Source organism: Corvus brachyrhynchos, unplaced genomic scaffold (assembly GCF_000691975.1).
Source record: "Corvus brachyrhynchos isolate BGI_N302 unplaced genomic scaffold, ASM69197v1 scaffold14, whole genome shotgun sequence".
Lineage (NCBI taxonomy): Eukaryota > Metazoa > Chordata > Aves > Passeriformes > Corvidae > Corvus > Corvus brachyrhynchos.
In genome coordinates this window covers 17,545,598-17,557,453 of record NW_008239110.1, presented here as the reverse complement: position 1 = coordinate 17,557,453, position 11,856 = coordinate 17,545,598, and the positions used below count along the sequence as shown (strand labels likewise).

General features: G+C 41.4%; 1 long non-coding RNA gene across 1 annotated transcript in view; it reads right to left on the bottom strand.

The window, feature by feature from the left end:
- LOC108448018 overlaps positions 1-11,850 on the bottom strand; it is a 21,412-nt gene extending 9,562 nt beyond the window's left edge. Inside the window, exons 1-2 of the long non-coding RNA XR_001863788.1 lie at positions 11,704-11,850; positions 8,127-11,619 (exon numbers count right to left, since the gene is read on the bottom strand). This is a non-coding gene — a long non-coding RNA (uncharacterized LOC108448018). The remainder of the gene's footprint in view (positions 1-8,126; positions 11,620-11,703) is intronic.
- Between the last annotated feature and the right edge of the window lie 6 nt (positions 11,851-11,856).

Genomic DNA, 11,856 nt, shown 5'->3' with positions numbered 1-11,856 from the left:
TCCTGCAACACTGCACACAACTGGTATCCTTTGCACGTTTGTTTTCTGTTAAAAATGTCTTACCCCATCAATTATGCCTCAAACCTACTAGTTCAACAAATTATATAAATCCCTACATTTTAATTAGCTTATTAGCTAGATCTTTTAGGAAGATGCTCTCTTAAACTCTTAGGCTTACCACAGAATTCTTTTGTGAACCAAATCTATATAACAGTATCTGAGAGAAACTTTGAAACAATATATTACAAGAGAGAAACTGCAGTTAGTGAGAGACCAATAAACACACTGTAAATTCTGAGGGTTTTCACAAGAAACACTGAGTCGTGAATGACTATTCCAGAAATGGAAAAATAGAGAGTCTCTTGACATCCAAATAGGGTGAACAGGCAGCGGTCCAACAAACAAATCAGAAGTGGAAAGAGAAAAAATTACTTTTTGGATCCAAATAGTTTCAAAAATGAAAACAGGGATTAAAAAACAAGAATTAAAACATGGGAAGCTGAAGTCTATTCCCATGTTTTATTGCGCCACTTGAAAGAAAGCTAAATGCTGGCTCTGTCCTGATGAGAAGCAACATCCTCTGTTTTTCTGCCAATTTTAGATAAGACTCACTGTCAAAAATGGGGTTTAAAATAGGATGGGATTTAAATCAGTGCACAGATAGAGAGGTCATGCTGCTTCTTCTTCTTTCATCAAATGCAGGGGTGGCTTTCCTAACCTGTGTACTCTGGAGGTAGCAGACCAGGTAGATAATACTCTCCCCTCAGCTCTTCCCCATGCCACTTTGCAAAGCAGGGAGTCCACAAGGGCAGCTGCTGGTGACACTGACAAGTGCTGAATGCTACTGCCCATGGCTGTGAAAGGCAGGAAAAACCCCTGAAGGAATAACCTGCAGCAGCCCTCTGCCCTGCAGGCACTAGCAACGCAGTCTACACTAGAGCCCTCTGAAAATGTCTCTGGCACATCACCCTTCTGGGCCATGCTTGAGGGCTTATGGCAGAAACCCAAATATTACTAGTTTGGAGAGATGTTCAGTGTTAGAACACTTAGATTAAACTCAAGAAACACAAAATGGTCCGGAAGCAGCTGTGAGGGGAGGTAAGGTCCTTGTGTGCGAGGGCCATCAGAAAACAGTTTGGTACCCTCGGGTCTCCAAAGAAGATCTTACCAGACTCAATCCCTGCAGCTGTGCCTCAGAAACTCCCCCTGCAACTCCAGCAGAGAAAAAGCACGACAAACAACTACTGTTTCTTTACAGGTAGCAAAGCTTCCACCCACACTCCTAACTAAACTGTACACTCAAGTACAGGACTCACGTGAAAGCACAGAAAATGCAGAATGATGGATGAAGGTCTCCAAGGCAGCCATCAGTGATTGATCCCTACCTGCTGGACTCACTGGCCTGTACCCAACACTGACCCTTTGAGCTGCCTAACCTAGGGCTCTGTACTGCAGACGCTCACAGTGGGATTTGGTTTAGGAACAGCTACAGTGACAGAAAATGGTAAAACTGCATTACCAAATTTGCTTTTACATAATAGACTTTCATGAGTCTAAACAAATCCTTGAGTATTTTTAAGTGTTCCCTGATGTGGGCCAGAAAATGTTTTTTCTGCTCTTTGAAGAACACTGGCTTTCCAAACATGTCTGCAGCCCTACTTACAGTGATAGACATTAAAAAAATGCCACTCAAAGTGAAAATTTTAAAAGTGTTTTTGAAAAAAATCAAGACCAGTAGGTCATTAACACAAAGAGGATTTGAAATCAATTCCCCCAACATTTCTCCCTTCCAAAATCAAACCAAATCATTGACATGTTTCAGAACAAAAGAATTCCGATTTTTTTCTCAGCTTCATTTTGTTGAAAATCAACACAAGAAATGCACAGGGTCTATTTCATCAGGATTTCTCTTTCTAATGAAAACAAATTTCAATCAAAGCTCCCCAGTTGTCCTAGAAACTTAAGAAGAAAAGACTAGAAATGTTCCTGGTGTCTTTGTCTCTCAGTTGAGAAAATCATAGGCTCTATAAACTGCATAAGACAGATGAACAGATAGGCAAGCAGATGCTCACAATTTTGAAGACACACCAAAAAAATAGTCCTGGAATACTGAAGGGGATTTTCATAGCCTGTGTGTAGTTCTGACTGGTTTTCCAACTGGAAAACAAATATCTAATTGCCTTATACACTCTTAAAAAAAAAAAATGCCGTCATTATTTTAAAGTGTGTTGATCATAGTTTATTTTTAGATCTGACAAACCACAGAAACATCTCCAAAAATATTCTAAAGAAACAGTGACCTTCCCAGCTTGGAAAGCAGAGTTGTTTTAACAACATCCTCCAAGCTATGGTACAGGCTAAACAAATCTGTAAGACCCTTTGATGGCCTTCCCAAAAGTCTTCCACATTCACCTATACACTGTTTTATGAAAACTTGTCACCTAGGCTAGCAAAGGTAGTCTTAATTATCAGCTCATACTCAGAAGCAGAGCAAGGAGTCACCGACTGAGGAGGAGAGCATTGCTCTGGAGACAGAAAAGGATGCTTGTGGGAACGTGGGATGCAGTGGTGAAGAGCGACAGCCAGCTTTGCATCTATGCTCGAGAGGATGCAGTTCACTGAACACACAGGCAAAATGAGGAAAGGTGGTGAAAAGGCGCTGGAACTCAATCGGGGAAAATGATGGTCAGGAAAAGGAGAAAGTTTCCAAAATGAACGGGGATTTGATGCACAAATGATGCAAAAGTAAGTGAATACTTTGCAAGGTGCAAAGGGCAGAGGCAGGCAAGGAAGAAAGTTTTACCCCTCATGCTCTGGGGATGACATGTTACAGCTGGTCAGGCAGAGTGTCACTACTGCCCCATGGTCAATCTGCTGAAGCTATCTACAGCTGGGTACTGTATTTTGTCTAACAATTATCTCCTCCCCTACACCTACTTACAAATTCAAAAGTTCCTTCCAAGCAAGTGCAGTCATCACGCAAGAGGATCACCCTAGGTCTATTTTCACCAGAAGTGTCCCAGTATCACCTCTTCACAAAAATTCTGGGCACTCTACTGTCTTAACCTGGGGAATTTTTTTCTCTCCAGCTTTCCTGTTATTCCCGTCTTAATTCTCCCCAAAACTCTAATGCATTGGTTCACTTATTCTAGGATTATCAAATATGTTTTCACTCCTGCAACTATGTTCCTGCGTAGCTTTCTTGATAAATATCTGTAGAAGAGAACATCTTGTTACCTTGGTGCTTTTTTTTTGTTTTCATATTATTTTTCTTTAATGATTAAATAATGAGAATGTACTGTTCTGTGTTTGCCTGAAGCAAAAGCAGGAAAAATTAAGGAATTTTGAGTGAAAACATAACTTTGGCAAGATTTGATCTGGTGGCCTTCAAGAAATAAAAACTAGACACCTCATCTATTCACCTAATTTGACTTGAAATACAGCATGTGTGTTTTTCTTGACACAATTATATAATAAAATGTCAAAAGTGCACAAGGAATCAGCTCTGGACACAATGTAAAATCAAGACTCTGCAGGAACAAACCTGTCACCTCTAGCAGCAGAAACACACATCTATTCCTTTTCAATGAGAAGAATGATTCAATTACACTACAGCGACTATGCTGTCCATTCATCCTAAACCACAATCAAGAGTCAAAACAGAAGGGCTGACATATCAAGTAGAAGTGTTGGACTCAAAAAAGATTGCTGTAATTTCCCTCAAACTTACTTACTCTCTTTTTCTTTTCTCTCCTGAAAAGAATAAAGTGATGAAAATGGAAAACCCATAGAAACTGGAATTACAAAGCACCTAATGCTGGTTTTGCTCTTGGTTTTGTCTTTGTACATGTATTGATTCTTCAAATGTTACAAAATACATGCCATGTCCAGAATTAATATCTTGACACTGTGTTTTGTAAAAGCACTCTGACAGGGCCTAGGCTTTGTGATACTGTGACACTGACTCAGGTCAGTGTTCTCCAGGGTTTTATTACTGCAAGAGTCAGAGTGAGTGCAGTAAACTGTGGTACAAGCTTCACTGTGCTTCTGACTTTAATCCCTTCTATAACTAAGGGAAAAATTAAAAGTTGCTCTGAATTTATTTAATTTTATCATTTTCTGTTTGCATTTTTATGTTTGGTTAACTTTCCGAATTTGCAACAACCACCCTAATTAAAAACAAGAAACCTGAGGTTTAGGCATAAGTTTGGAAAATGTATATTTTTTTAATCTTGGATGTTTATTGTTGAGCAAAACCAGCCTTGCATTCCTTGAGAATTTCATTATACTTAACAAAGTTCCACTCAAACCTAGGCACATTACCTCCCAAAAGCATAAGCAAATTCCTTATGTCTTATTTGGAAATTGGACCAATAATTCTCTTTTTTGTGTCTGTTAAGAACAAGGTTGTGGAGCAGACACTGAATTTATCAATATGCTAAACACAAAGAACGTGGATTTCACTCAGGCTCCTTTTGATGATAGTTCAAAAGTCCAGGAATCACATATATACAAAATGCACAAAAAAGTGTTACCCAAATAATGGTTTTTCTTCCCAACCTATTTTTGCCATTAAAACCAAAAGCAAAGACTTGCCTGCCATATTCTCTTCTGTATTCTAAAATAACACATTTAGCACGTGTTACTGTTATTTCTCAGGTTACAGAAGCATGTGTGCTTCTCCTTTAATTCTTCCTTCATTCTCACTTACCCTACCTTGTTACAGATCTGTGCACTCAGATCCTGAGGACTTATAAAAGAAAATGTGCCTGATCCACTCCTTTCAGTTGTTCTCCTGATCATTAACAAGTTCCTGAAAATTATTTCGTTCTTTCCCAAAAATTGTTGACTAGGTTGTGCAGTGATAAAACTCCCTAACACAGACCCAAAAAGCAAGAAACTTGTAGTGTCTCCACTGTACCCCTCAATGCAGAGTGGTCCTGAGTGCAGCAGGGCAAGAGAAAACAAGGACTGGCTTCCAAAGGTGTGGAAAACAGGAGCACCCAGACTTTACTGCAGACACCTCTCTCTTCTTCTGGAAAATGAGTTTTCCCGTGGTTGTACTGACCTGAGCACGGTTTCTTGGTGGTGAAATACTGTAAAGGCAGTGGGAAGGAAGCTGCCAAGCCCACCTCATCCTTGGCTGCTTCATCTACACCACTCTCCTCACACACCATTTTCTCCACTTCCTCCATTCCGCCCCACTCCACCGCAACCCTTCCCACACAAACATGTGCGCACCTCTCTCTTCAGCCCTGTTTAGCCTTTCCCACTCAGCACCTTGGCTGGTTTTCTCTGGGGACATGCTCAAATACAGCACATGGGTGAGAAGCTAACAGGAGTGATAAGTCCCTTTCCACCCTCTTGTATTACTCCAAAATCCAAGCCCACTCCTTCAACTCCCGCTCTTACAACCCCATCTCTGGCCACATCCCTCCCCTGCAGAACTGTACCAAATCCACTGGCAGGGCAGGATGGTGGCTGACAGCTGCGCTAGTGCTTCAGACTGTGCATTGCAAGAGCAGTTGTGGTCACACAAGGGACAAGAGAGCAAGCCTGCAGCCAGGGCCGAGGCACAAGGAACACATCCCCCTTCCCCATCCTGGCTGCACAGGGCCCATAGAGAGTCCAGTTACTCATCATGAAGCAGACAGGGTGGATTTCACCAACACTAACAGTCCCACAAAAACAACCCTTTTCTATCAAGTTGGCAAAACTTTTCCTCACTGTGTCCTCTGCCTTGCCTCTGCCTAGCATTTTTTCTCCATTAGCCAAGAGCCCTAATGTGGGAAAAGCCTTTTGTCAGATGGGCAGGGATTTTGCAAGTACTTTACAACTCCCACATGTCATCTTCCCTCCTGAGGCAGGAAAACAATTCAGTCACATTCTCCTTACACCTGGACAGAAAAGCTGGTCGGAATGAATAAGAAAAACAGCGTGGTTTTGCAAAGCAGTGAACTATTCAGCTTATCCCAGCTCCTTTCTCCAACCAACCCTTTCATTCCTAGAACATCCACTCCTCTTTCGCCCCTGCTTTTCTCGCCGTGAGAGACTGGCCAGGGTACACACAAATACAGCACTTGCCTCGGTGGCTTCTTGGGCAGCACAGTCCTTTCCAAACTTCTACTCCCCCCTGTGGCAGCTTGATGGCAAAAAAGAAATAGCTCACTTCCCAAGTCTCATACTCCACTGTCACTCTTTGTAAGCCCTTGATCAAGAAAAATAAAGATATATGAAGGCCTAGGTGAGGTATCACTGAATTTAAGAAGGTAAAATAGGAAAACTGTTCCCAGGGAATTTGAAAATCAACCCTCTTTATCTTGTGAGTGACATAAGGAGGATGGTTCATATATGGTTTTAAAACTCACCTGAAATTTTTATTACAAAGTTTGTAACTCACAGAGGAACAATATTTGGGACAGATTTAAGATTTTCAAATACCTTGCAAAGCTTAGGCAATGAAGAAAGGCAGTTGATGAACTGTTTCTTCAACCCATGTCATAATTGAATCTTAAATAATCATACAGATCTGCCACGCTATTAAGGTTAGGCTTTTCCACAAGATCCACCCTGGATAGCTTCCTCACAAGAAATGCACCACAAATAACTTCTTAGGCTCAATCTTCACAATGACCCCATTGTCCAAAATGGCCAAAGCAAACACCATACAGTAAAAATCTAACCTTGATTTCTATTTAAAACCCTTTAATAAAAGGGTTATAAATGGAGTAATATGCTCAGAAACACTTGCTGTTAGTGAGAGTCCTACCATTTTTACAACATCATGCTTATTACTTAAAAGCCACCCATCAATAAGACATCTGTAGCAACATGGTTGTAAACTCTAGACCTGGGACCATTGATGTTTAAAACAACTAGGTTTCCTCAATTAGTTCCTAAAGGAAATCAAAATATTTTAAACATGTCCCCACTTCCCTAACAATGCACATTTCTTGGAGTATCTGCTTTTCTCGTCTTCATGTGAAAAATGGTCTGACAGAGAATTTCCCACCAACACCAGAGGGATTAGCAGTCGAAGATGTTTTTCAGACCTGGCCCAGTAGTTGCTAAATTTCACACACATCCGTGGGTCAATAAGGAAGCCACCTTGGCTGTTGTAGGTTACATCCTAGTTTCCCTGCCTGCGTCACTTGTACAGATGTATTTACACAGGTCACATACCACACATCACTTGCTGAAAAAACAGACAGCCAAGCTGGCAGCTGAACCATGGGGAACCATTTTCCTGAAAAATCATCCAATCTCCAAAATCAGTGCCAATGCATTGAGGACATTATGTTCCTTTGCAGGTCAGCTGATGCAGTGTGCTTATGAAGTCCTGCGGAGGCATTACAGACCTACACAGTAAGCCAATTCCTCCATTTTCTCTGGAAGGAATGTGCTAACAGAAAAGCCCACTACACCAAAGTCAGTGAACTGAGGTTGCAGCAAAAATGGGGGGGACATTTCTCTCTTTTCTTTTCTCCCCAAAGAAACCACTATTTGTCACCCATGCATGTACAAGCATTGACCCTATCCGATGAGACAACATGGAAAATGTATCCCACATGATTCTCCCCAGGCCTCTACTCCACAGCAGCTACAATATAAATTAAGAGATCACATAGTTTATGGCAAATCAAACTGCATTTGTTAAGGGAAGTCCCTAATTTGGTCAAATCTTTAATTAAACATCGATGGCTCAGCTTGGGGCAAAAAACCCACAAACCCTCGAAAGTTACACTGACATCTCCTGAAAAAAGCAGGTTGAAAAACTGAAAACAAGATCACATGCATTGTAGACTAAGCAGATCTGATTCATTCCTGCCCACATAATCCACCACAGAGTGGGAGGAAGTGTTCATCCAGCTGTTTTCCACGTGGTTCCTCTAAAAATCTCAAAAGGATTTCTGGTTCATGTTCTGAGTCAGTCCCTGGCCACATTTCCTCTCCAGCCAGCAACACTAACTTTTTATGAATTGTTAACCATTTATGGGACAATTGTCAAAGGAGTGGTTAGTGACTCACTGCAGTCCTACACCAGCTGACTTACTATAGCAAGAGCTTGCGAACCTCAGTCAAATCAGAGAAATAAACAAGTGAAAGCCTCCTCCCTCCATACTCACCTTCATGAGCTGAGGAAGGGCTCTACACTTCCCCACAAAAATCAGGACACAGCCAGCCTCCTCACAGATGCAGGGAATGCTGCTCCTACAGTGGTTTTAAGACCAGATCTATGGCAAATTTTTCAGAATAAAATCAGATAAACTGAATCTGAGGCTCAGTAGGTAAAGGACATTTGACTTCACACTACTTATAATCTCACTTTCATACAAATAGTAACTGTGCTTTGAATACCCGTTTAGATTATTCTACTTCCAGTAATCACTTTGCTGGTTTAAGACCACATAAATTCACAAAACTCCAGTTACTTTTTAAGAATAAAGCCAAGTGCTTAAAGCAGCATTCTCAATGACTCTAGAAGTAACGAAATATTGCATGTTAACACATAAAGAATGACATTACAGAAAAAAACAAAACTCAGATCTGCAAATGGGAATTGCACCTGATGATTTTGCTTTAGCCCAATGGACTTGAACTTTTCAAGTCCCAGCATTTTGATGGCTAACAGTGCATTTAGTGAACTGCCCAACTGATGCTAGCAGAGAATCTGAACCAGTATCTTGAGGGATTTGGACTAGGTCCACCAGTTCAGCAGCAAATATTTCTATAGGCCCTAAGATATCCACTGCCTCTCCCCACCTTCTTATTCTGGTTCACTTTGGAGAAGAGCTAATGGCTGTCATTAGTAAGATTAGCTGACGTGAATTGTCACAGCTACAAGGTGAAAAGCTTTGTATCAGTCTAACCAAGCAGTACAAATCACACAACATGGATAAGTTTCTTGACAGATCCTGGGAAATGTAGTCTTTGCTTTGCCTTTGTTGATTCATGAGCTCACGCATCTCCCCAGAAAAGGATGAGTAAAAGTTCAGCAAGTGGTCTACTTCAGAGCCCTTCCTATGCCTACAGATATGTAGAATAAGCTACCAGATAACTTCTAAGAAAGAGAAATACCAGGCAACCACATTAACGATGGAATAAATCTCTTTATTTTTATTCTGTGTCTATTTCTGAGCTAGCAGAGTAAGTCTTTCTTGGAATCTGCATTTTAAGCAAAAGCCTACTAACGTAACTTTAACCAGACCTCTCAGAATTTTGAGATATATTTATTACAATTTTAAAGAAATATCCTGGTGAGCGTTTTGGGAAAGGAACTAATTGGCACACTAAACCTGAGGCAAGACAGAAATGTCTGAAGCCAGCTACAAGCCTATCGTGACGATAAACAGCTCAGGGTCCAGATGTCCATATATGGCAAGACTTCCTATAAGACTGACAGTACTGTATGTGCATTGCGTATGGTTGTTGGATCAGATTCACATTCCTCGGGTATGTTTCTCTGGGAGCTTTTGATTTCCGCTTTGAGGCCTGGCTCAGACCTCCAATTGCTCTTATAAAAAAAATCTGTGACTGAAAGTTGAAAATGTGCAAGATTCTTTCTTTAAGTACACAAACACTCCAAGTCTAGCCACTTTCCTGTAGTCTTGCCAGGTTTTCACTATGTCTGATACCTGATCAAGTGACTTTTTGGGGGGAAGCAGGAAAAAAAAAAGAAGGAAAAACACAAGAGAGGAATGTAGTAATCCACACCTGTACATTTTACAAGACTTCACCAACTGAAGCTGATGTAGACACACACATACCATATATAGCTGTGTAAACAAGTCTGCAAGGCCGGTATAGTGAATTCCTAGTTTCAGCAGAAAAAATATACTATCTTAAAAGCATGTGCTATATAAATACCTGCATGGAAGTCAAAATTAGTGCATTTTAATCATTTTATGCATCAATGCCAAGATGTACTTCTCCAGCCTGTGGCCTTCTCAAGAGACACCTGGATGTGGTATCCGGGGATATAGTTTAGGGGTGATTATGGTGGTGTCACATTGCCAGTTGGACTAAATGATCTTGAAGGTCTCTTCCAACCTTGAGGATTCTGGGATTGTCATCAGAAAGGATAAGCTGAAGACTGACTGGAGTCTGAAAGAACTGCCTTTGCTTCCAGGTTCCCTTCGCCCCCGTGAGTAAATACACACACATAAATGAGGTACCCATTGTGACACATCTAACAACACAGAAACCAAGATGACCAAAAGGCACTCCCATGGACTCTGATTCTTACCCCCCTGCGTGTGCTGGCACAACTTCTAATTTAGTGGGCTAATGCCTGATCCACAGTGGTGCAAGACCAGAATTAGTTCTGAATTCAAACACCTATTCAAGTAGTTTTTCTCAGGGCAGCAAGTGTATGGGGCTTGCTGTACTTGGCCTGCAGTGGGAGGACTTAGGACAGATTTATCCTTTAATTTTGGATTTCCTGGCTTTCTGGTAATTTGTTACTTTTAAACATACTTTTTCTGTCAGTAAGATTCTTAGGTTTTGTTTAATAAAATTGTATCTCTGAAAAAACCTCTTACATGGAAAGTTATAAAACATGTCTAGAGCCTCTCTCTCTCTCTGATGTTCTCCTACCATATTTAGGCATTTAAAAAAGGCATTCTGTTTACCTGGTTACATTTGCATTTTGGTATGCATGTCATACATAGTTTGGTACACATACTATTTACCCAGCACTGAGGCCACTGGAGTCCTTCAAGTAAATACAGATTTTAGGAGACCTCATGATTTTGGGAACATACATTATTCACCATAACTATTCCTCTGGGATTTATTTTTTCTTTCAGAGCCAATCTCATTTCTTTTAATGGAGAATTTCAAGTAGAAGAAATTACATCCAAATGACTTTTCCAGACACAGTACAATGCTGGCAGAATATAAGTAACAGTTTTACAGTACAGTAGTTCTACTGGGGCATTACATGGAAGACCTTCTTTTCCCCTCATGAATCCTGTGCATACATATTGCTGCATCATAGCATGGAAGCATGCCTAGATATGGAGGGATGGGAAGAAGTGGGGGGCAAGGGGGAATGGTAGTGGGGGAAAGCCTACATACAAAAGATGAGATCTCTTAAGGTAACTACCAGATTTCAGATTGCTTAATGTGATGCATTAAGCTGGTCTCTCTTACTAAACACTAACATACTTCCACAGGTCAAAAGCCAAAACATTGGCATTCCTTGCGTTAAGCGGAGGTCAAACAACATGACATCACTGAATATTCAAATAATACACAGCAGGCAGGGGAAGAGCCATCCTCCTGGCTAAAAAAAAAAACAACAAGCATCATAGCAGTTATCTGCAATGACTTAATCCAAGCCACAATGCTTAGGTCTTGGGTTCAGTCAAATACAAACCACAGTGTTAAGGTTTTGGCTGAGTGCAGCGGCATGCCATTCTCTTCTTGTTGTAATCCTGGGGCGGACCATCAGCAAGGTTGGGAAGCAGGGATGTGCGAGGAACGTGTTGCTCAGAAATGACAGCTGCACACACAGGCGGTGGGAAAATAATAGCCACTTCTTCCATGCTTCACACTCCACTCGCTGTGCCAAGTATTTCAGAGTAAATAGGCACTCTCTCTATTCATAGAGAGCATCTATTAGGGAAGGAACACATTACAAATATTCAGTATGATTCAGTGGTACACAGAGTCAATTTATACCCGGTAGTGTAATTATACCTTTCTTCGGTGGTACCAAAGCGCCGGGACCGTTCGCCGCCGGACACCGAGTACCCCGCGCCCCCCCCGATCCACCCGCTCCGCGTCCCCTGTGCCCGAGGGAGGGACCGGGGGCGAGCGGGGAGCACAGGGGAAGGGAAATAGCGGATTCCC